Here is a 26,979-nt window from a genome sequence, read left to right as displayed (position 1 = left end):
AAATAAAACTCTAAGGCCTCGGAATAGTGGAGTGGCAGAGATACGATTTTGATTTCAGAAAGAGTCCATCGGAACAGAACCATATTATGAAGTTCTTGAGTTCTAGGCACTTTTGCCTATGGGCATTTCCTTCTGTTAAAAATTGTGTTTAAAAATTAAAAATTTTAAAATTTATATTTTATGAATGCATTGGTATAAAGGTGAACATATTAATATTATACATTAAGACATTTTCTTTGACCTAAAAGTTCATTTTTTAAAATTCTGATTTCAAAGGAAATTAAACTGTTTCCCTGGACCCCTAAAAGTAATGTGAGCTTAAAATATTTTTCCTCTGAGCCTAATGAATAAGTTGGCTCTGATTCTAAAACAACACTTGAATTGTTTTAAGGGGCAAGTATTGGAAACAGAAACCAAGGAAGAGATTTTATCAGTGTTCTAAATGAAATTATAACTAACGGTTACAAGTTGTAATCCATGCAAAAACAAAAATTGAGATTGTTCTGAATTAGTCTTTTACAAAACACACAAAAACAATCCAAATGTAATACATAAAAACAGGAATACCCAATTCTTTTTAATCATTGTAAGGCTAAGAAATAACTGCAAAATAACTGTATATCATTATCCACATTAATTTGAATTTTGTGGCTTATATTTTGTCAAATATTATTTACTATATAAGATTTTAATAATACTTTTCTGTTTCTCCTACTCAGACCTCTACTACTAAAAAGTATGCTAGTGTGTACATGCAACCTTGTTAATTTTTCAGTTACTGGGTTATTCTAAGATGGGTCTAGACCAAGGTCAATTATTTGACCTCCCAAGGTGCTTTATCTAATTCATTGAGGTTTCAGAGCTATCATCTAAGACTGTTGTTTTTTCTGATCTCTGGTAAAATCCCCTGTCTGTCATTGTAGGAAGCTCTCCTGTGAGTCAGTCTGGCTTCTTTCTTGATCTCTTGTGGAATTGATGGATTTGTGTGAAAATCCCATAGGCCCTAGGTTTTGCAGCTACCCTGGAGGTGGGTGCTTGGTGGGTTGCTGATGTGTTCACTTTGGGGAGACTTCCCTCTCACATCGCCAGAAGCATATTTTCTATTGCCAGTTCTCTTTAAGCCTTGACTGTGTACCCTCAGATGAAGTAATATATTGCTGTCCCCATGCATTTTTAATTTTTACTCAACTCTTTATCTCTTTAGTTTTTACTTAACTCCTTAGGGTTAAATATTCCCAATCACACAACATATTTGAATAAACTCTAGCTTTCTAAATAACATTTAGCTCTATGTGGGAGGACTTATCAATTCATGTTTAATAAGTTTTCTGCCCTTCTAAAACTTAATAGTATTAGGAGAAGAGATTAAAAAAACAAGTCTTAACAAATATAAGAAGATTGACATCATATCAAGCATGTTTTCTGACCAAAGTGGTATGAAACTAGATGTTAACAACAGGAGGAAAATTGGAAAATGAACAAAGAGGAGTAAATTAAACAACACACTCCTGAAGAACCCATGAGTCAAAGAAGAAATCAAAAGTGAAGTAAAAAATTCCTTATAACAAATGAAACTGGAAACACAATGTACCAAAACTTAAGGGAAGCAGCAAAAGTAACACTAAGAGGGAAATATATAGTGATAAATGCCTATGTTAAGAAGAAAGAATGATTTCAAATAAGCAATCTAACTTTATACCTCAGAGAACTAGAAAAAGAACAAATAAGCCCAAGGTTATCAGAAAGAAGGCAATAATAAAGATTAGAGCCAAAATAAATGAAATAGAGTCTGGAAACAATAAAAAAGATCAATGAAATTATGAGTTTTTTTAAAAAAAGATAAAACTGACAAAACGTTTAGCTTGACTAACCAAGAAAAAAAGAGAAACGACTCAAATAAATAAAATTATAATTGAGAGAGGAAACTACAGCTGTAGTTGAAATACAAAAATCATACAAGACTACTATGAATAACTATACATCAAAAAGTGGATAACCTAGAAGAAATGGCTAAATTCCTAGAAACATACAATGTACTAAGACTGAATCATTACAAAATATAAAATCTTAACAGACTAATAATGAGTAAGGAGATTGAACCAGTAATCAAAAATCTCCCAACAAAGAAAAAGCCTAGGACCAGATGGCTTCAATGCTGAATTTTACCAAACATTTAAAGGAGAATTAAAGACAGTCCTTCTCAAACTCTTCCAAAAAATTGAAAAGAAGGGAACATTTCTAAACTTATTGTATGAGGCCAACATTACCCTGATACCAAATCTAGATAAAACACCCTAGGACAATATCTCTGATGAATATAAATGCAAAAATCTTAAAACAAAACAAAACACTAGCAATCTAAATTCAACATCACAGTAAAAGGGTCAAACACCATGCTCAAGTGGTATTTCTTCCTGGGATGCAGGGATGGTTCAACATACACAAATCAATAAACTTAATACACCACCTTAAGAGAATGAAGGATTAAAAATTACATTTTTATCTCAATAGATGTAGAGTAAGCATTTGACAAAATTCAACAACAATTCATGATCCAAAAAAAAAAAAAAAAACCTCAACAAATTAGGTATAGAAGGAATGTACCGCAGCATAATAAGGGACATATCTGACAAGCCCACAGCTAACATCATACCCAGTGATGAAAAGCTGAAAGCTTTTCCTCTGAGATCAGGAACAAGACAAGGGTGTCCACTCTTTTCACTCCTATTCAACATAATACTGGAAGTCCTAGCCAGAGCAATTAGGCAAGAAAAAGAAATTAAAGTCATCCAAATCAGAAAGGAAGAAGTAAAATTGTCTCTGTTTGCAGATGAAATGATCTTACATATATAAAACACCCTAAATACTTCACCAAAAACCTGCTAGAACTAATAAACAAATTGAGTAAAGCTTCAGGACACAAAATCAACATACAAAAATCAGTTGTTTCTCTGCACTAACAACAAATTATCTGAAAAAGGAATTAAGAAAACAATCTCATTCAATAATAACAACAAAAAGAGTAAAATAATTACAAATAAATTTAACCAAAGAGATGAAAGATCTGTACACTGAATATTATAAAACACTGATGAAAAAAATTGAAGAAGACATAAATGAAAAAAGCATTCCCTGTTTATAGGTTGGAAGAATTTATGTTTTTAAAATGCCTATACTTCCTAAAGACATCTACAGATTCAGTGTAATTCCTACACAAATTCCATGATATTTTTAACATAAATAGAAAAATATATTCTAAAATTCATGTGGAGCCACAAAGGCTCTGAATAGACAATCTTGAGAAAGAAAAACGAACTGGAGGTATCCCACTTTCTGATTTCATAAGATATTACATAGACAAATGGAATGGAATAGAGAGCCCAGAAAGAAATCCATGGATTTATGGTCATCTGATCTTTGACAAGGGTGCCAGAAACATACACTGGGGAAAGCTGGTCTCTTTATTAAATGGTGCTGGGAAAACTGGATATCTATATGAAAAAGAATGAAATTGAATTCTTATCTGACACCATAAACAAAAATCAACTCAAAATCGATTAAAGCCTTAAACATAAGACTTGAATCTCTAAAACTAGTAGAAGAAAGCATAGAGAAAAATCTCTTGACATTGGTCTGGGCAATATATATATTTTTTACTTTGATGTGACCTGTAAACACACAGGCAGCAAGAGCCAAATAAAAAACTTTGAATAAAATTGAAAAGCTTCTACACAGCAAAGGGAACAATCACTAGGTGACAGATAACCCATGGAGTGGGTGAAAGTAATTGCAAACTGTAAGTAAGTAAGTAAATAAATAAATAACCAGCCCGATTTAAAAATGGGCAAAGGACCGTAATATATATTTCTCAAAAGAAGATATACAAATGTCCAAAGGTATTCACATCAGTAATTATTGGGGAAATGCAGTTCGAAACCGGAGTGAGATATTACCTTAAACCTGTAGAATGGTTATTATCAAAAAGACAAATGATAGACCTTGAAGATAGGGAGGAGTAAGATGTGGAGATCACCCTCCTCCCCACAAATGCATCAGAAATACATCTACATGTGGAACAACTCCTACAGAACACCTACTGAACACTAGCAGAAGACCTCAGACTTCCCAAAAGGCAAGAAACTCCCCACGTACCTGGGTAGGGCAAAAGAAAAAAGAAAAAACAGAGACAAAAGAATAGGGATAAGACCTGCACCCCGGGGAGGGAGCTGTGAAGGAGGAAAAGTTTCCACACACTAGGAAGCCCCTTCGCAGGCGGAGAAGGGTGGGCGGTGGCGGCGGAGGGAAGCTTCGGAGCCATGGAGGAGAGTGCAGCAACAGTGGTGCAGAGAGCAAAGCTGAGAGATTCCCGCACAGAGGATCACTGCTGACCAGCACTCACAAGCCTGAGAGGCTTGTCTGCTCACTCTCTGGGACAGGTGGGGTCTGGGAGCTGAGGCTCGGGCTTCGGAGGTCAGATTTCAGGGAGAGGACTGGGGTTGGCTGCGTGAACACAACCTGAAGGGGGCTAGTGTGCCACAGCTAGCCGGGAGGGAGTCTGGAAAAAAGTCTGGACCTGCCTAAGAGGCAAGAGACCATTGTTTCAGGGTGCGCGAGGAGAGGGAATTCAGAGCACCGCCTAAACGAGATTGAGAGACGAACGCAAGCTGTGGCTATCAGTGCGGACACCAGAGATGGGCATGAGACACTAAGGCTGCTATTGCAGCCACCAAGAAGCCTGTGTGCAAGCACAGGTCACTATCCACACCTCCCCTCCCGGGAGCCTGTGCAGCCCGCTACCGCCAGGGTCCTGTGATCCAGGGACAACTTCCCCGGGAGAACACAGAGCACATCTCAGGCTGTTGCAACGTCATGCTGGCCTCTGCCGCTGCAGGCTCACCCCTCATCCCCTACCCCTCCCTCCCCCCGGCCTGAGTGAGCCAGAGCCCCCTAATCAGCTGCTCCTTTAACCGTGTCCTGTCTGGACAGGAACAGACACCCTCAGGAGACCTACATGCAGACGGGGCCAAATCCAAAGCTGAACCCCAGAAGCTGTGCGAACAAGAAGAGAAAGGGAAATTTCTCCCAGCAGCCAGAGGCACAGCGGATTAAATCTCCACAATCAACTTGATGTACCCTGCATCTGTGGAATACCTGAATAGACAACGAATCATCCCAAAATTGAGGCAGTGGACTTTGGGAGCAACTGTAGACTTGGGGTTTGCTGTATGTGATTGGTGTTTGGTTTTACATTTATCTTAGTTTACTATTTAGAGTTTATTATCATTGGTAGATTTGTTTATTGATTTGGTTCTCTTCCTTTATATATATATATATATATATATATGTACATATATATATATTTCCTTTTTCTCTTTTTGGGAGTGTGTATATGTATGCTTCTTTGTGTGACTTTGTCTGAATAGCTTTGCTTTAACCATTTGTCCTACGGTTCTGTCTGTTTTCTGTTTTTTTTAATATAGTTTTTGGTGCTTGTTACCAATGGTGGATTTGTTTTTGGTTTGATTGCTCTCTTCTTCCTTTCTTTCTTTTTTCTTTATTTTATTTTTAAAAAATAACTAAAAAATTTTTTTTTATTTTAATAACTTTATTTCTTGTTATTTCATTTTTTTCCCTTTCATTCTTTTGTTCTCCTTTTTCTTCTGAGCTGTGTGGCTGACAGGGTATTGGTGTTCCAGCCGGGTGTCAGGCCTGTGCCTCTGAGGTGGGAGAGCCGATTTCAGCACATTGGTCCACCAGGGACCTCACAGCTCCATGTAATATCAAACAGTGAAAGCTCTCCCAGGGATCTCCATCTCCATGCTAAGACCTAGGTACTCTCAACAACCAGCAAGCTACAGTGCTGGACACCCTATGCCAAACAACTAGCAAGACAGGGACACAATGCCACCCATTAGCAGAGAGGCTGCCTAAAATCATACTAAGGTCAAAGACACCTCAGAACACACCAACGGACGTGCTCTTGCCTACGAGGAGGACAAGATCCAGCCTCATACACCGGAAAAGAGGCACCAGTTCCCTCCACCAGGAAGCCTACACAACCCATCCATGTAATATCAAACAGTGAAAGCTCTCCCAGGGATCTCCATCTCCATGCTAAGACCTAGGTACTCTCAACAACCAGCAAGCTACAGTGCTGGACACCCTATGCCAAACAACTAGCAAGACAGGGACACAATGCCACCCATTAGCAGAGAGGCTGCCTAAAATCATACTAAGGTCAGAGACACCTCAGAACACACCAACGGACGTGCTCTTGCCTACCAGGAGGACAAGATCCAGCCTCATACACCGGAAAAGAGGCACCAGTTCCCTCCACCAGGAAGCCTACACAACCCACTGAACCAACTTTTGCCACTGGGGGCAGACACCAAAAACAACGGGAACTATGAACCTACAACCTGTGAAAAGCAGACCCCAAACACAGTAATTTAAGCAAAATGAGAAGACAGAGAAACAGCAGATGAAGGAGCAAGGTAAAAACCCACCAGACCAAACAAATGAAGAGGAAATAGGAAGTCTACCTGAAAAAAAAATTCAGAGTAATGTTAGTAAAGATGATCCAAAATCTTGGAAACAGAATGGAGAAAATACAAGAAACCTTTAACAAGGACCTAGAAGAACTAAAGAGCAAACAAACAAAGATGAACAACACAATGAAAGAAATTAAAAATTCCCTAGAAGGAATCAATAGCAGAATAACTGAGACAGAAGCACGGATAAGTGACCTGGAAGATAAAATAGAGGGATTAACTACTGCAGAGCAGAATAAAGAGAAAAAGAATGAAAAGAGTTGAGGACAGTCTTAGAGACCTCTGGGACAACATTAAACACACCAATATTCAAATTATAGGGGTCCCAGAAAAAGTAGAGAAAAAGAAAGGGACTGAGAAAATATTTGAAGAGATTATAGTTGAAAACGTCCTTAAAATGGGAAAGGAAATAATCAAGCCCAGGAAGCGCAGAGAATCCCATACAGGATAAATCCAACGAGAAACATACCAAGACACATATTAATCAAACTATCACAAATTAAATACAAAGAAAAAATATTAAAAGCTGCAAGGGAAAAATAACAAATAACATACAAGGGAATCCCCATAAGGTTAACATCTGACAGCAGAAACTCTGCAAGCCAGAAGGGAGTGGCAAGACATACTTAAAGTGATGAAAGGGAAAAACCTACAACCAAGATTACTCTATGCAACAAGGATCTCATTCAGATTTGATGGAGAAATTAAAACCTTTACAGACAGGAAAAAGCTAAGAGAATTCAGCACCACCAAACCAGCTTTCAACAAATGCTAAAGGAACTTCTCTAGGCAGGAAACACAAGAGAAGGAAAAGACCTACAATAACAAACCCAAAACAATTAAGAAAATGGCAATAGGAACATACATATCGATAATTACCTTAAATGTAAATGGATTAAATGCTCCCACAAAAAGACATAGACTGGCTGAATGGATACAAAAACAAGACCCGTATATATGCTCCCTACAAGAGACTCACTTCAGACCTAGGGACACATACGGACTGAAAGTGAGGGGATGGAAAAACATATTCCATGAAAATGGAAATCAAACAAAAGCTGGAGTAGCAATTCTCATATCAGACAAAATAGACTTTAAAATAAAGACTATTACAAGAGACAAAGAAGGACACTACATAGTGTAGTGTAGATCAATCCAAGAAGATATAACAATTGTAACTATTTATGTACCCAACAAAGGAGCACCTCAATACATAAGGCAAATGCTAACAGCCATAAAAGGGGAAGTTGACAGTAACACATCATAGTAGGGGACTTTAACACCCCACTTTCACCAGTGGACAAATCATCCAAAATCAAAATAAATAAGGAAACCCAAGGTTTAAATGACACATTAAACAAGTTGGACTTAATTGATATTTGATATTTATAGGACATTCCATCCAAAAACAACAGAATACACTTTATTCTCAAGTGCTCATGGAACATTCTCCAGGATAGATCATCTCTTGGGTCACAAAAGAAGCCTTCGTAAACTTAAGAAAATTAAAATCATATCAAGTATCTTTTCCGACCACAATGCTATGAGAGTTGATATCAATTACAGGAAAAAAAATCTGTAAAAAATACAAGTACATGGAGGCTAAATAGTACACTACTTAAAAACCAAGAGATCACTGAAGAAATCAAAGAGGAAATCAAGACATAACTACAAACAAATGACAATAAAAACACGTTGACCGAGAACTTGTGGGATGCAGCAAAAGCAGTTCTAAGAGGGAAGTTTATAGCAATACAATCCTACCTCGAGAAACAAGAAACATCTCAAATAAACAACCTAACCTTACATCTAAAGTAATTAGAGAAAGAAGAACAAAAAAAACCCTAAAATTAGCAGATGGAAAGAAATCATAAACATCATATCAGAAATAAATGAAAAAGAAATGAAGGAAATGATACCAAAGATCAATAAAACTAAAAGCTGGTTCTTTGAGAAGATCAACAAAATTGATAAACCATTACCCAGACTCATCAAGAGAAAAAAGGAGAAGACTCAAATCAATAGAATGGAATAGAATAGAATAGAATGCCAATAAAATGGACAACCTGGAAGAAATGGACCAATTCTTAGAAAAGAGCAACCTTCCGAGACTGAACCTGTAAGAAATAGAAAATATAAACAGACCAATCACAAGCACTGAAGTTGAGACTGTGATTAAGAATCTTCCAAGAAACAAAAGTGCAGGACCAGATGGCTTCACAGGAGCATTCTATCAAACATTTAGAGAAGAGCTGACACCTATCCTTCTGAAACTCTTGCAAAATATAGCAGAGGGAGGAACACTCCCAAAGTCATTCTACGAGGCCAACCTCACTCTGTTACCAAAACCATAAAAAGATGGCACAAAGAAAAACTACAGGCCAGTATCACTGATGAATATAGATGCAAAAATCCGCAGCACAATGCTAGCAATCAGAATCCAACAGCACATTAAAAGGATCATAGACCATGGTCAAAAGGGGTTTATCCCAGGAATGCAAGGATTATTCAACATATGCAAACCGATCAGTGTGATAAACCATATTAACAAATTGAAGGAGAGAAACCATATGATCATCTCAATAGATGCAGAGAAAGCTTTTGACAAAATTTAACACCCATTTATGATAAAACCCCTCCAGAAAGTAGGCATAGCAGGAACTTATCTCAACATAGTAAAGGCCATATATGACAAACCCACAGCCAACATCATTCTCAATGGTGAAAAACTGAAACCATTTCCTCTAAGATCAGGAACAAGACAAGGCTGTCACCTCTCACCACCAGTATTCAACATAGTTTTGGAAGTTTTAGCCACAGCATTCAGAGACTAAAAAGAAATAAAAGGAATCCAAATGAGGAAAGAAGAAGTCAAGCTGTCACTGTTTGCAGATGACATGATACTATACATAGAGAATCCTATCTGAAAGAGAAATTAAGGAAACACTCCCATTTACCATTGCAACAAAAAGAATAAAATACCTAGGAATAAACCTACCTAAGGAGACAAAAGACCTGTATGCAGAAAACTATAAGACACTGATGAAAGAAATGACAGATGATACAAACAGATGGAGAGATATATCATGTTTTTGGATTGGAAGACTCAACACTGTGAAAATGACTATACCACCCAAAGCAATCTACAGATTCAGTGTAATCCCTATTAAACTACCAATGGCATTTTTCACAGAACTAGAACAAAAACTTTCACAATTTATATGGAAGCACAAAAAATCCCGAATAGCCAAAGCAATCTTGAGAAAGAAAACAGCATCTGGAGGAATAAGGCTCCCGGACATCATACTATACTACAAAGCTACAGTAATCAAGACAGTATGGTACTGGCACACAAACAGAAATATAGATCAGTGGAACAGGATAGAAAGCCCAGCGATAAACCCACGCACTTATAGTCACCTTATCTTTGATAAAGGAGGCAAGAGTATACAATGGAGAAAAGACAGCCTCTTAAATAAATGGTGCTGGGAAAAATGGACAGTTAACATGTAAAAGAATGAAATTAGAACACTCCCTAACACCATACACAAAAAGAAACTCAAAATGGATTAAAGACCTAAATGTAGGCCAGACACTATAAAACTCTTAGAGGAAAACATAGGCAGACCATCCTATGACATAAATCACAGCAAGATCCTTTTTGACCCACCTCCTAGAGAAACGGAAATAAAAACAAAAATAAACAAATGGGATCTAATGAAACTTATAAGCTTTTGCACAGCAAAGGAAACCATAAATAAGACAAAAAGACAATCCTCAGAATGGGAGAAAATATTTGCAAATGAAGCAACTGACAAAGGATTAATCTCCAAAATGTACAAGCAGGTCATGCAGCTCAATATCAAATAAACAAACAACCCAATCCGAAAATGGGCGGAACACCTAAACAGATATTTCTCCAAAGAAGATATACAGATTGCCAACAAACTCCTGAAAGGATGCTCAACATCACTAATCATTAGAGAAATGCAAATCAAAACTACGATGAGGTATCACCTCACACCGGTCAGAATGGCCATCATCAAAAAATGAAAAAACAATGCTGGAGAGGGTGTGGAGAAAAGGGAACCCTCTTGCACTGCTGGTGGGAATGTATATTGTTACAGCCGCTATGGAGAACAGTATGGAGGTTTCTTAAAAATAGAACTACCGTACAACCCAGCAATCCCACTACCGTGCATATACCCTGAGGAAACCATAATTCAAAAAGAGTCATGTACCACAGTGTTCATTGCAGCTCTATTTACAATAGCCAGGACATGGAAGCAACCTAAATGTCCATCGAGAGATGAATGCGTAAAGAACATGTGGCACATATATACAATGCAATATTACTCAGCCATAAAAAGCAACGAAATCGAGTTATTGTTAGTGAGGTGAATGGACCTACAGACTGTCATACAGAGTGAAGTAAGTCAGAAAGAGAAAAATAAATACTGTATTCTAACACGTATATTTGGAACCAAAAAAAAAAAAAAAGGTTTTGAAGAACCTAGGGGCAGGACAGGAATAAAGACACAGAAGTGGAGAATGGACTTGAGGACATGTGGAGGGGGAAGGGTAAGCTTGGACGAAGTGAGAGAATGTCCTGGACATATATACACTACCAAATGTAAAATAGATAGCTATTGGGAAGCAGCCACATAGCACAGGGAGATCAGCTCGGTGCTTTGTGACCACCTAGAGGGGTGGGATAGGGAGGGTGGGAGGGAGACGCAAGAGGGAGGAGATATGGGTCTATATGTATATTTATAGCTGATTCACTTCGTTATAAAGCAGAAACAACACACCATTTTAAAGCAATTATACTCCAATAAAGATGTTAAAAAAACATATCCAGTTTTGGTGAGGATGTAGAGTAACGAGACCCCCTTACACACTGTTGGTACACAATTGAATGTAAATTGGTGCAGCTATTATGCAAAACAATATGGAGTTTCCTCAAAAAGTAAAATTAGAACTATCTTATGATCCAGTAATCCCACTTCTCTGTATATAGTCAAAGGAAATGAAATCAGGATCTTGAACAAGTTCACTGCAGTATTATTCACCATAGCCAAGATGTGGAAACAACCTAAGTGCTTGTCAGTGGATGAATGGTTAAAAAAATACGGTACAGAAACACACACACACACAAAGAAACATTTTGCCGCCTTAAGAAAGAAGGAAATCTTCCATTTGTGAACACATTGATGAACCTGGGGGACATTATGCTAATTGAAATAAGCCGGGCATAGAAAGATAAATACTGCATGATCTCACTTATATGTGGAATTTTTAAAAGTCAAACTCATAAAAGCAGAGAGTAGAAAGGTGGTTGCTAGAAGAGGTGTGGGAGAAAATGAAGAAATGTTGGTTGCTCAAACTATACAAAATTTTAGTTATGTAGAATGAATGATTTCCAGAGATCTAATGTACAGCACGGTGACTATACTTATCCTGTATTGCATACTTGAAATTTGATAAGAAAGTAGGTCTTAAGTGTTCTCACCACCTACACACTTCAAAAGAGAACTATGTGAGGTGATGAATATATTAATTAGCTTGATTGTGGTAACCATTTCACAATGTATATCGAAACATCATGTTGCACACCTTACATATGTACAAATTTTATTTGTCAACTGTACCTCAATAAAACTGGGGAAATAAAAAGGATGTGGGCAGGAATTTAGCTCTAAAATAGAGCATGTGTATCCCCCCAAAATCCTTTCAATGAAAGCAATAAATATTAGAACTTATAATTATGGTTATTTATCTTATCCTTTAAAATATTCTGACATATTCACTTTACATAATAGTCTATTTGGACAGTAATGCATATGTATAGTTTAGATGTGAACAAATGTACCTATTCTTGGGGCACCAGCTAAATTCTTTCTACTGATGGACTGTACAATTAAGATAATGAGATCTCTGATTTAGGTGGATCATTACTTTTTAGACTGTCTCTTTCATTAGTCCTAAAGCATTAACAACTTATTTCAGCCAAAGGAATGTCCTCACTGTCCCTTGAAAACACCATGATTTTTTCCACTTCTGCCATCTGTCCTTTGTGGCTCTTAATATTCTGAATATTCTATCACTTTCTCTCTGTCTCCCCAAATAATAACCAACTTTCAGAGACCTGTTCAAAGATTCTCATCCACGCATCATTCCCTGCACACTCTAACCTCTAACTCAAACTGTTGTCCTTCTCCTGGGCGCTTAACCAAGAATTTTGTAGTCACTCAGTCCAACATCTCTTGTGTTGATCTCTTTGTCCTAGGGTGGTGTTGTTCTCTCTGTGAATCTTTGCACATCATCCCAACTTGATTGCCAGCTTCTGAGGGCTCTTGTGTGTCTTTCATTTCCCAGAACCTCCCTTTTGCGGTGGTTACAGAGATGAGCCGTGGTGGGGGTAAGAACAATGTCTGGTTCAACAGACTTTTGTCAACTTCAGTGTGGTAAGTGTTAGCCAGTGTTTGGCAAACCACTGAGTAGTGTTTTCCCGTGAGAGTGAGTGTTCAACATAGATGCCTACAGAAAGGATGATCCTTGGGTAGGGTGCAGGAACATGGCGTGGTAGAGAGAGCATAGACTTTAAAAAAAAAATTTTTTTTTTTTTCATTGAATTATAGTTGATTTACAATGTTGTGTTAGTTTCTGGTGCACAGCAAAGCGGTTCAGTTATACATATATATTCTGTTTCATACTCTTTTCCATTATGGTTTATTATAGGATATTGAATATAGTTCCCTGTGCTATATAGTGTGACCTTCTTGTTTATCTATTTCATACAGAGTAGTTTGTATCTGCTAATCCCAAACTCCTAATTTATCCTCTCCCTCCTTCCCTCTTTGGTAACCTTAAGTTTGTTTTCTTTGTATGTGAGTCTGTTTCTCTTTTGTAAATAAGTTCATTTGTGTCATATTTTAGATCCTACATGTAAGTGATATATGATATTTGTCTTTCTCTGACTTACTTCACTTAAGAAACAGGTTCAAATCCCAGCTCTACTATTTATAAATTTTGGATAAGTCTCTTAAATAGTCTCAGTCTGTTTCTTTATTTGTAAAACAGAAATAGATCCACGCATGCAATTAAGATTATATATCATGTAAGTAAATCGTATAGTAAGTGTTCAGTGTATGGTGGGTATGATAATGACCTCTGCGGCACACACTAGTAGCTCAGTACGTCCTGTCTGTTCCTTAATAGTTGAGAAGCTCCATGTACTGATTACTTATCACCTCAGGGCCTCACACAGTCTCCCCGGTTCCCATGATCTGACTCGTCATGCCTACTTAAGGTTTTTAAAGGATTTATCAGCCTGCCACTTACAGACTAAGACTTTGCTCTCAGTTATGCTCTAGCAGAAGCCCCTCAAAGGACTCTGACACATCCCCTTTAACTCGACCACCTCCTCCTTTCTCACCCAGAGGCCTTTCTCTGTGCCCTACCTTTGCAGTTAATGGAGAGGAAATCTCGGATGCTTGTGTGGCGCTCTTTGTTTTCGTATTTTGTTCTGCTTTGTTTTTGCACGTGAAGACAAGCAGGGGGCCTAGGTTCTCTCCGGGCAGCTTGGAATGAGCACGATTTAATTACTGCTGAAGGGCTGCTACAAAAGCTACAAAAGGTTACCCAACAGTGTGCGACCTTATCTGGCACTGAACTTTGAAGTTGAGAATTATGGATTGCGGAACAAGATACAACTGTCGGCTGCTGTCCCAGAGCCAGGAATATAGAATTTAGAGGAAACTGGGTTAGAGCTGATGGGACCTCTCAGGGAGGTCAGGAAGAAACCAACTAACCATCCATAAAGCTGTCGAAGCAGTTATTTGAAGGAAAAGGCTCAGCCTTCTCTTCCATGTTTCTAAAAACTTCAAATAAAAATAGACAATTCTGCATCAACATAGATAGGAAATGGGCAGCAATTGAGGTCATCAAACTCAGAAATGAAACTGAGGTAACCTGTCATTGCTCGGAGGAAAACCTGTGAAATCGGTAGCCACAGCCCAGGCTGGGGAGATGGTGAAGGAGGGAAGAATTTTTCTTTCAGATTTATCTAAAGCCATGAGAGAAACGGGGTGACCAGAGAGTTGAGGAAGGGAAGGTAGTCAAGACACCATTGTTACAAATGCAGGGCAGAGCTGGGAGCCAGGGGTCCAGCACTCCTTTGGTTTTACCTTGAAAAGGCAGAGCTGGGATGTCTGCCGACTTGGAGAATTGTACTTCTCATGCTTCTTTGCTGGCAGCCAGACTGTGTGGCATTTTGTGACATGGTATCTGGAAGCCTAGTCTGGGTCTTGATAAAATTGGGAAGTTGGCATATAGGTCCTTCTCTCTACCATTCTTTGGGCAAGTATTATTCTTCAAACGTCTGCTCTTCCCAGGTATCCAATCTATTTAATATTCCTGCAAGTCTGTATTGGCTATGAGGCAAGCTGTTAATTATCTAACCTACCTCAAGTCAGCAAAGTTTCATATCCCTAGGGTCTTTTCAGTGCTTGGAATGGTGATAGTTCAAGGTAGTTGAACTAGGTAGAGCCTCCAACATCTAGCTGAATTCTGCTATGGCCAATCGACCTTGGGAAAGATCCTCAAAGGCAGAATTTATTCTCTCTTCTTCAACTGTCATCTGTATCCAGTACAGTTTTCCAACTGGGATTATCAGGCTTGCCCCTGCTTCTTAGGCTAGTTTATAAGTACTTTCCATGTCAGGAATCTCACTTCCCCTAGAGTAGCTCACATCATCTTTGGACAGGTCTGACTATTACAAAGGTTTCCCTGCTGGTGGAGTAAAAAGTTTGCAAATTTACTGATTCATCAAGCCCATACAAAGGGCTGCTGTTAGAATTCATCAAATTGTAACATTTTCTTGGATGCTCATTTTTAACAAAAACATATCCAATGGCTACAAGGATGACCTTTTCAGCCTCCTCACCCTTGCATGCTGGAAGTCTTCATTTCCTGATGGCTGCTGCTAATATAGGACACATGTTGAAATGTTTATGCTAATTAGGCTTTGATTGGAATCTCAGAAACAAGTTAAAATGACAAGTTTTATCCCATTGATGAATTAATTAATAAAATGAAGTCGCTGTTACACTGTTTGAAATCAGCCCTCTGATTTTTGCAGGAAACAGGAGGATTTTCTACTCTAAAACCCAGTCGTTTTTATGCAAAAAGCTGTGGAGGAGTTACATGTTTTCAGGTAGAAGTACTGAGGGATGAGGACTCTTTCTTTTGGTGAATAAATGACTAGGAATGACAGATGATAAGAGTAGGCATTTTTTTCACTTGACTGTGTGTATGAATGAGAAGGAGATATTGAAAGAGCAGGTGATATAGAGGAATCAGTGGCTTTATGTCTGTGATTCTAATAAGCTAGCATTTTCCCAACTGAGCCCTGTTTGGAAATTCAGCTTTTCATTTATGTCTTAGAGTGTATTAGTCAGGTTTCTCCAGAGAAATAGTACCAAGGAGATTATCTGTCTATCTATCTGTCTCTCTATCTATCTATCTATCTATCTAATCTATCTTCTGTTGAGGAATTGGCTTACACAATTATGGAGGTGGAGAAGTACCATGATCTGCCATCTTCAAGCTGGTGGTGCACATCTGGTCAGCATCTGAAGGCCTAAGAACCAGGGGAACCCATGATGTAAGTCTCAGTCTAAGGATAGGGGAAGACAGATGTTCCAGCTCAACAGGCAGGTAGGAAGCAAAAGGGGCAAATGCCTCCTTCCTAGCCCCTCAGGTCCTCAAGGGATTGGCTGTTGCTAATCCGTACTGGGCAGGGTAGTCTGCTTGAAGGAGTCCACTGATTCAAATGCTCATGTCATCTGGGAACCCTAACAGACACACTGAGAAAGAATGATTAATCATGGTACCTGTTGGACCAAGCAAATGGACTCATGAAGGGAACCGTCATGCAGCGTGTCCTGGATAACATGCTGGTGAGGTCAATCATTGTTCACTTTTGGTCAGGGCCCTGAAAAAACTCACTTTTTAAAAAATTTAAAGTAATTTTTGGCTAGGTAGGAACATATATATTCTCAAGGAAGTAAACATGAAATAGACTGTCTATCCAGGGAATTAGTCCTTCCTTTGAACCATTTGACCTTCAGAAATTATATCATGAGAGGCTCATCCTGTGATGAACAATGGGTGCACTGATACATGTTAGTTTAATAACCTCAGATTCCAGAGCATCCTGGAGAGTGCAAAGGGCTTACCCCAAATGACACAGTCTGCCCATGGTGAAATGGGACAAAATGCATATTTCCTCTTCTGGTTTAGGATTTCTCTACCATTTTGATTAAGTGAAACAAGGCATTGTAATGATGTCAGAAAAAATAATAAGTCAAGGAAGTTGAAGTCTAAAGACAAGACATGAATTGCCTAAGACCACCCAACAAATTTGTGTCAGACAGCTGATAAGGCAAGTCTTTCACCAAAACCATCGATGAACAAACTCAGACTTTATTTTTGTTGGCCTGTCTAGTCTCTGAGTTAAAATGTGTCCCCAGTACATGACAGCTTGTATGTTCACTTTGGTCAATCAGGCTGATGAAACACACTTTGTCCTCAATGACTGTGATTTAGATAGACCTTGTATAAGTAGTAATTCCTTATTTTGCAAGTCTTGAGATTGCAAAGTCTTTAATAGATTCATTAATGTTCTTTCTTCATAAGGAAAATAACCAAAGTTTAATACAGTTTAATTCTAATTTGCATATAATTTGGATTTAGGATATGCATGTCATTATGTGAGCTAAAATACAAAGATGAGTAAGTTCTGGACCTTGCAGTCCTTGAACTGATTCTGTATTTATGAGAATAGATGTTTTTTTTTATTTTTTAAAGTAACTTTGATACAGAGCGGAATGAACCCTGTTCTCCAGGAGAGGAACATGCAGGAGGCTATGGGAGTTTCTAATTAGGAACAATTTAATGGGCCAGGGAGTGTCTAAAAAGCTGCATGAAACAGCTGGTATTTATGTAAAGCTTAAAGAATTAGTGAGATTTTTAAATGGAGAAAAGGGAAAGGCTGCCCTTTAAAGCCACAGGAACAGCACTGAAAAGAACCAACGTACAAGAAAAGGAAACACATGCGTGGGTGAAGTACAGATAACCAGTCAAGACTGTGATATTGTTTGTGAGATACACACACATACAGAGGCACAAACACCCATGCATATTTATTTATTCATTTTATTTATTTTATTTTTATTTAGTTTTGGCTGCATTGGGTCTTTGTTGCTGTTCACGGGCTTTCTCTAGTTGCAGCCAGTGAGGGCTACTCTTCGTTGTGTGCGGGCTTCTCATTGCGGTGGCTTCTCTTGAGGTGGCAGCACAGGCTCTAGGCGCATGGGCTTCAGTAGTTGCGGCACGCGGGCTTCAATAGTTGTGGCTCGCAGGCTCTAGAGTGCAGGCTCAGCAGTTGTGGCGCACGGGCTTAGTTGCTCCTCAGCATGTGGGGTCTTCCTGGACCAGGGCTCGAACCTGTGTCCTCTGCGTTGGCAGGCGGATTCTTAACCACTGCGCCACCAGGGATCCCATGCATATTTATATGTCCTGGACTGAAGTTTATAAGGTGCCTCAGTTGCCAAGATTATACCTATGGAGGTCAGAAAGTGACAACTTTTTTTGTGTAATGATCACTTATTATCTAGAATTGAGAATGAGCTCAGCATGCATTTAGTCATATGTCTCCTCCCCTGTCCTAAAATGACACAATTATAGCCTGTGGCTGCAACACAGTGGTGGTAAATGGAAGAAAGACTCATATCGCTTCTGCTACATGCTCTCAGGTAGCCTTGCTATCTTCATTATATTAAAGGAATGGTTAAATTTAGCATGGACCTATAATTTAAATACCTGGCAATTCACTATTTAAGTGCATTTGGCAGAAAACATATTTATTTTCCGGCTTCCAACTGCAATAGAGTCTTTATAATTCACACCAGATTTAGAACCTGTTCAGAAACACTTAAATTGATGAGATATTACCTATGTCTGTTTTTCAATAGCTACAGTCATGCCACCTAGTGCAAGTCATTGTTTTTTTTGAGACCCCCATTAGACCAAAGCCCAGCTCAGGGAAATGTTTATCTAATTGGTAAGAATGGCACAGGATTGATTCAAGCAGTTCTTTCTGAGAAATCTATATAATGCTCACTTGCTACACTTTTTTAGTTGGGGTCGTATACTTAACTAGTAGGTGCCAGGGTTTTTACGCTCATTGACATCTCACACTCACTTCCTTCCTAGTCAGTTTATTTTGCATGCTTTTCTTTTGTACATAAACTATGAATGAAAGCTCAGCACAGATTAGCTAAATGGGATGTTATTCTAATGAGTACAGTCATGTGGTTAGTGTCCAATGGTCCTTCATTGTTATGGGGTAAATGTCTTGTGTACTTTTCTCATAACATTACAGAATGCTCTCTTCCAAGCAGGTTAGCAACTGTATCACATTCAGCTATATTTTTGGACTCTGGGTAATTTAAAAGTTTGCTTCCCAAGACAGCCTTCAGTGTGAAACACTCACAACTGTAACAGTGTGCCATTTAATATTTTTATATGTAGATATTCTTCCACCATTCAGAAAAAATAAATAGAATGATACAATATGGAAATATGATACCAGTTTTGCAATAGTCATTATTCATTATAAAACGTTCTTCTTGTATTAGAAAGAAATAAATGCTAACCGTAAAGATGATAACTTAGATTAGGTTTCCCTATTCTACTCTACCCTGTAATATCAGAAAATATCTATACAAAAATTTGTCAAATTAAATGATAAATTTCTGTTCATAGCTGAGGAGTAACTCTAAGGTTGAAATATTATGATTGGCTATAAGAACAAGTATCGTTTTTTTTTTTTTTTACTGATATCTGTAATATCAGAAAAGTATTTTCTTCCTTGAAAGCCCTTTGATGACAACAGTATACTTACTTTTACATCCTGTATCCAGCAAGAGAATATTTTATTTGATTAAGAAGAAAGGGAACTGGAGAAGGGGGAGTATAATTTGTTAAGGAGCAAAATAATAGGTTCTTATAGGAAAAGTAAAATAATCATAAATCTGCCATTTTTTACTCCTCAAACCCTGTCCAAGGTTTTGGCCCAGCAGATGTCATGGAGACATCATGGGGTGCATTTGGAGTTCAAGGCCTAGACTTACCAAGTTGCATTTCCAGCTTTGAGCCTGCCGGCTGATAGAAGAGAGGAGTGGAAGACAGTTGGGAACACATGCTACTCAGCACGGGTTCCACTGGATGTAATAGGAAGTAGGAGCATGACACCCAGGTCCCACCTAATGAGGAACAGTTCCCACAGGGTCCTGAAGCAGCAGGAAGAAATAGGCACCCAAGGGGTGGAGATCTTCAATTCAAGGTTGAGTAATAGACACACTGAGTAATAAGACTCATTTCCCCCACCCCACCGGATTCCATAGCACACATTTCTATTTTAAATCTTGTGCAATAAGGCAGGAAGAATTTGGTAATCATTAGGAAGGAAATTTGAATTAAGCTCTTATTCTATTTTCTTTTGCTCTTAAGACCAAAATTCTGCCCCATTTGTCAATTCCAAAGAAAAAGACAACTAATCCTTCTAACAGAAATCATCAGGCTTTCTTAAGCATAAAAATGAATAAGAGAGATGGAAAAAAGGGTTTCTGCATGAAAGTTAATTTTATGATATTGTAGCATAAATTGTGACCTGGCAGTTCCTTCTGCAGTTTAATAGAACTGGCAGCAGGCACCACGACTTAAGCAGACTCTCTATAATGAGAAGCAAAGACAAATCAGTGTGAAGGACAGGGAGAAGGGCATTACTGCCTCCCTCCTGGAAGATTAAAAATAGTAAAATATTGCAACCAGAATTTATCTAACGGGAGATACTATCTCAGACAGAGAGAGAGAGAGAGAAAAAAAAGAGAGAGATTTTAAGAGACCGCCCTAGCCCTGTGTCTGACGAGCAGAGTCAGAGAGCCTGGTGCTGGCATTTGAAAGAAGTCTGTGAGGGCTGACCATTCTCCTTCCAAAGACCTGGTGGCAGGTAATTTTTGACATTATAATTTTGAAATGGGACAATTTTCTAAAGCATTATTAGAGTAAAATGAGCATGTTACTTCTTCTGCACGGTTAAATGCAGGCAACAGACTTGGGCGTACTAAATAAATGAGAGAATTTATTATCACAGGACAAGAGCCAGCCTGTGCTGCCAAACAGGCAGGTGACTTCCTCAAAGAGCGCTGTCCTGAGGAGCCCAAGCACGTGTGATGGGTCTGCTCTGAGCTCTGTATCCGCAGGAGCTAGATTAGAGCAATTTCCAAAATTACACAGGGCAGACAGCTTCTAAATCTCCTAGCAGAACAGCCGTATTATCCTGAGGACTTGCAATAACAGGAATTATATGCAATTTTCTGATAATGGCTCCATTAATGTGAGTCGCTGCTGACAATACAATTTGTTTAACATCACTGGATTCCTAAAGCTTATGTTCTATCACTCTGAAATCCATCTCTACCGCCACTGCCATCGTCATAATGGTTGTGTCATCATCATCTTCATCATCATCATCATCATTGCCATCGTTATCAGCAGCGGCAGCAGCAGCAGCAGAATAGCTATGGGCATATTTAGGTTCACCGATATTATCTTTTCTTAATTTCACTAGCATTTAAAAAGGAAAGAAAAAAAGCATGTCTTTACCTATTCAAGTGTCAGTTTTGTGTTCAATGTGTTTGATTTCTTCTTTGAGAAAATAGGACCCCAAATTAATTAAATTTGGACCAGGTATAGCTTAACTTTAATCTGTCTTTGTATCAAGGGAGACTGCCTTGGCAATTAGGGTGCTTCACATGAGCGCTTGTAAATATCCGTTATTGTACATTCTAATATACCTGGACATAGAATAGAACCTATAGCCCATGGTCTGTCTGATTTACTAATTGGGAGCGGCAACTGCACCTAGTGTTTTGAACCTGAATTAATTAACCAAAATAGATTAAGTTGTCTTTGAGGTCTTCAAGGGAGTGACACCAAAGGCAGAAGGGAAGTGAGGAAAGGGCTATTTAACGTTTTTTAATCACAAAGGTCAGCTTTTTTATGTAGCAGATCATTAGAAAGTCTTCAAAGGTGGAAAGAAGCTAACAAAACAGTCTTAGCTTCCCACACAAATTTGTAATATGCTTTTCCTTCAACCAGCTTTTCTTCTGGTGACAGGGGCTTTTCCCAGGACACAAAGGGTTGTATTTTTATCTATAAAATTTGCTCAATCAACAGTGTTTTTTAGTCTGTACATGAAACTATCTCTTGAGTTTTATTCCCTCATTATTCCTGAAGCCACCACCAACTCCTGGTCCTTGTGACATTCCTGGATTACTGCATTTATCTCCTAAGTGGCCACATTCTCTATTTTCTTCTTCTTCCATCTCAAGGTCAAAAGTAGACCAAACTAACACACCGCAAGCATTTCACCTCATTATCCCCTTGCTCGGGAAAATATCATAGCTCTCTCATTGCCTAGCGAACGTGATTATAACCTCCTTCCCTGGCTTCCAGGGCTCTTTGGAAGCTGGGTTCAGAGTCACACAGTTCTAGCAGATCTCTGTTCCCTTCCATGGTCGTGTTGGCTTTCATTGCATACACACTTTGGGTCCTTTTCTTCATCCCCCCACTATTTATACCCTAATCTGCCTTCCACCACATCTCCACTGAAATGGTTCTTGTACAGTCATTAGTAATTTCCACATTAGAAGAGTTCTTCCCTGTCTCTACCATACTCAGCTTTGCATTGTTTGATCCTCTCTTGAAATATTCACCTATCTTAGCTCTTTTGACCAAAATCTCTTCTGGTTTTTCTGCTGCCTCACTGGATACTCCTTCTGGGCCTCTTTTGCTGGCTCCTCCTCCTCCTCTGTCTCTAAAAGTTGGGTTTCTTGGATTTTAGTCCTGGACCCTCTTATCTTCACTCTCTGAACTTTCTGCTTAAATCATTGCTGTGTCTTTCCATGTGTTTCCATTTGAATCATTGTATTAACAGTAATGGTGTTCAATAACAACTTCAATTCCGAGCTCTCTTTGAAGACTTCCTGATTTCATCCTATCTTGTTTGCATCCTTCTTGTTTTGAATTCCTACCTCAGATTAAATTATTACATACAGTCTCACTGAACAAATAATCCCCAGCTAGTGATCACCTATGTGCATGCAGCCCTGTGCTAGCAATTTGATTATATTAATTTACATAGTTTTCTCAAAGATCCTGAGATTCAATATATTTCCCATTTTTCAGGTGCAAAAATTGAGATTTTGTGCAACTAGAATGTTCATCCACAGCTAGTGGGAATATAAAAATGATACAAGCACTTTAGAAAAGTGTTTGTCAATTTTCTAAAAAAGTTAAATATACATCTACCATATGATCCAGACTTTCCACTTCTAGATATTTATGGAAAAGTATGAGAATATATATCTACACACAAATTTGTATATGAACATTCATACAATTTTTATTCATAATAACCCAAAATTGGAAATAACACAAATGTCTGTCAGTTAGTTAGTGGATAAACAAATGTGTTGTGTCGATACATGGAATGCTGGTCAACAATTAAAAGGAAAGAAATATGGATGCACACAATAACACTGATGAACCTCAAAAATCAATATGCTAACTAAAAGAAGCCTGATGTTAAAAAAATATATATATATAAAATGTAAGATCTTATCTATTAAAAATTCTAGAAAATGCAAACTAATCTGTAGTTGTTGAAAGTAGATCAGTAGTTGCTTAGAGCCAGGTGTTGAAGAGCCAGGGGTGCAAGAAAGGATGGATTGAAAGAAAGCACAAGAAAATTTAGGAGGCAGAAAGTAATGTTCTCTATCTTGGTTGTGACATTGGTTTCACTGAATATAAATTTCATTGGTTTCATGGGTATATATATCTGTCAAAACTCATCAAAGTTTATGCTTGTAATGGGTTCAGTCTACTCTATATAAATAATATGTCAGTAAAGTTGTTCAAAAGAAACCCTGAAGCTTTGTGAGTCTGAATGAGTTGATTAAAGTTTCATAGCTTCATAACAGACTTAGAACCACAAAGCTCATGCTCTTAGCTACTGTGGATTACTGCCTTGAAATTATTTATCATTATATGTTCTAATTATATTTTTTCCTTGAAAATTTCCTTGACTGTTTGACGTAAGAAAATACAAACTAAACTGTAAATTTATTCAAGGCAATCTGAACATAAATCTCATACATATCTTAGGGCAACTTACATTATGCTAAGTGTGTGGTAGATGAGTGTGTGTGTGTGTGTGTGTGTGTGTGTGTGTATGTGTATGATATGAATAAGCTAATTTTCTACTAACCACATACTTGACTAATTTATTGATGAATTATTGAGTTATTTTTTTCCAAATATGGCCATAATATTTCTTACTCTACATGTGACCTCTATTAATAATTGATCTAATTTCCCTCCCTGGAATCTGGGTGGATTTGCGATAGTTTCATCCAAAAGAGTACAGTAGAAATGTAGCTATGTGACTTCCAAAACTTTGTCATAAGAGATGTCACAACTTCTACCTTGTCTCCTGGAATATTCACACTTGGAGATTCAAGCTGCCATGTAAGAGGTCCAGCGGTACTAAAGTTGCTGGGCTGTGACGAAGGCAAGCCACGTAGAGAGGCCATGTGTAGGCACACTGAGTGGCATCCCAGTTATTCAAGCGATCCCAGCCGAGGCACCAGCCATGTGAGTAAACAAGCCTTCAGGTGATTCTAGTCCGCATCTATAATGTCACTCCTGATTTTATAGCTTCCCATCAGAGACCCTAGCAGAGATCAACAAATCTCCCTGAGCTCTGGCTTCCTTCCTGTCCTACAGAGTCTTCAACCATAAAAAATAATTATTTGGGGACGTCCCTGGTTAAGACTCCAGGCTTTCACTACCGAGGGCCCAGGTTCAATCCCTGGTCAGGGAACCAAGACACCACATGTCATGTGGCAAAAAAAAAAAAAAAAGGAAAAAATAATTATTTTAAGCTGCTAAGTTAATTATTATAAACCTAAAATATAAATTTGGTACCATAAGTGGGGTTGTGCTATTGCAAAACTCAGAACATGTAGTACTGGTTTTGGAACTGGGCACCTGGTGTAGGCTGAAAGCTCCTTTAATTATAGTTATGCAAGTTAGTAAGTTAGTTAAAACAAGGAGGAACTTGAGAAGACCTTTCATCACATCTAAAAGGATCTCAGAAAGATTGGAAGTCAAAGCTGTTAGGATAGGGAGTAAATTGTTATTGGAGGGTGGAAAATAAAAGGACCCTTGTGAAGCAGTGACAGAAATTTTAGCAAAACCATCTGTGCTGATGTGAAAAATATAATATTTACATATATTAATCAATGGCTTTGGTTCAGTAAATTTTCAGGCAGTTATTGAGAGTGCCCACTGAGTTCTTTTAGCTGCCTATAAGAAGACATAGAGAGGAGAGAGAAGAAAAAAGAAGAAACTCTTTACATTTTCAAGCAAAGTTTAGAGCAAGGATAATGGAGTTAAGACTTGCTAGCCTCAGAAACAAAACTATTTTTCACCCTCTGTCTCCAAAAATATTTCTAATAGACTTTATTTTTAAAGCAGTTTTATCATCACAGCAAAATGGAGTGGAAGGTACAGATATTTTCCACATACCTCATGCATAGCTTCCCCCATTATCAGCATCCACCATCACAGTGGTACATCTGTTACAACTGATGAGCCTTCATTCACACATCATAATCACCCAGAATCCATAGTTTACATTAGGATTCACTCTTGCTGTAGCACATTTTATGGATTTGGACAAATACATAATGACTTGCATCCAACATTATAGTACCAGATACAGTCATTTTTCAATTTGCTAAGCTTTTTGCTTATTTTTAGGATGGAGTGGTGACTTCCCTGCTTCTTACATGCCAGACTGGAATCAGGAGGTCCCTAGGGTCCAAAATTTTTTTCTTCAAAGTAAGAAAGGACTTCAGGAAAAAATAAAACCCAGGGTGATATCAGAAATATATCTTGGGATAAAGATAAAGCAAAGGTATAACTGTAAAACCCTTTGTTAGAACCTCAGAAAGATTTGATAAAAAGATTTCATAAACCCTTTCAATTAAATAGATGGCATTCTAAGGATCTCTAGCCTCTCAACAGCAGACTTTCAAAGAACCTTAAAGGCGTTACACCACAACTGCCTCGTAAGAAGCCCAAGGTGAGAGGAGGACCTATCGTTAAGAGAATTGTGGATATGAGTTTTGTTTGATGGAGTGGATTATAAATGGATACACAAAATATCCACAACATTTTTGAAGGTATTTTTAGACTCAGTTTGGACTAAAAGAGACAAAGACAGTACAAGATGAAAAAAAAAAAAAAAAGAAGACTTGGGATACCACCCTTCTCAGCTTTTTACATGCAGGATGCAGGCAGAGGAGTCTACCTGGTAGAGTAAACATAGGCTCTTTCTTATGAAAAAAAAAAAAAAAAAAAAAAAAAAAAAAAAAAAGTTGGCCCAGGGGATGAAACCAAGAATCCAAGATGTGGGACTAAGGATCAGAGCAAATAACTTCCTGGGAGGAGGACTGCGCCTTATCCAAAGAACAGACCTGTGTCCAGCTGAATTTCAGAATTGCTTTGAACAAGTGACTGTCGCCTGCATCCTACAGAGTGTGTGCAGCAGTTATCTCGGTCTGCCCTGACATTGTGTTTTGGGTGTGAATGCATAAAATGATTTGTTCTTTTTAGTTTACATTTCTTCAAATTGAGAGCTACAGTACTAAATGCCTCATTGTATCTAGACCTGATTTAAATGACAAGATCCTGGAATTTGTTATAGGATGAGACTTTGGGATCTTGAAGGAGGGATGTCAAAGATAAACAAAGCTGTACATTAATTAAAGTGGTGAAAACATTTTATTCAGTCACTGCTGACATTAAGGAGAAATGAGCTCCATTCCCATGTGTGCAGATGGGATGGGGTGTTTTAAAGGGATAGTGAGGGAGTAGGGAAGGGAGAGAGCAGGGGCTCAAGTGAAAACTCATAGACCAGCTGTACCTGCTAACCTTGCAATTTCTGCAGTTAGGATTCTGCCCTCCCACAGAGACTGGGAGACAGAAACCCTGTCCTTCCTGATGTTCACCTTTCAAAGGAGCGGCTTCTTTCAGGTCCTCGCGAAAGACACTCCTGAGATGTAAGAGATGCATATCCATCTCAAAGGAAGACAGGAAGGATTCACTACTGTGAGCCCTTTCTAGTAAATGCTGTCAGAAACTGAGGTTGGGGCCTATCTTCAAGTGTTGGCTAGGACAAGCAGTAAATTCTCTTGGCAGCCTGGAGCTTTCTCAGGCAGGCACTTTAATG

Source organism: Physeter macrocephalus, chromosome 12, assembly GCF_002837175.3.
Source record: "Physeter macrocephalus isolate SW-GA chromosome 12, ASM283717v5, whole genome shotgun sequence".
Taxonomy (NCBI): domain Eukaryota; kingdom Metazoa; phylum Chordata; class Mammalia; order Artiodactyla; family Physeteridae; genus Physeter; species Physeter macrocephalus.
Note: the sequence above shows the minus strand (reverse complement) of the source record.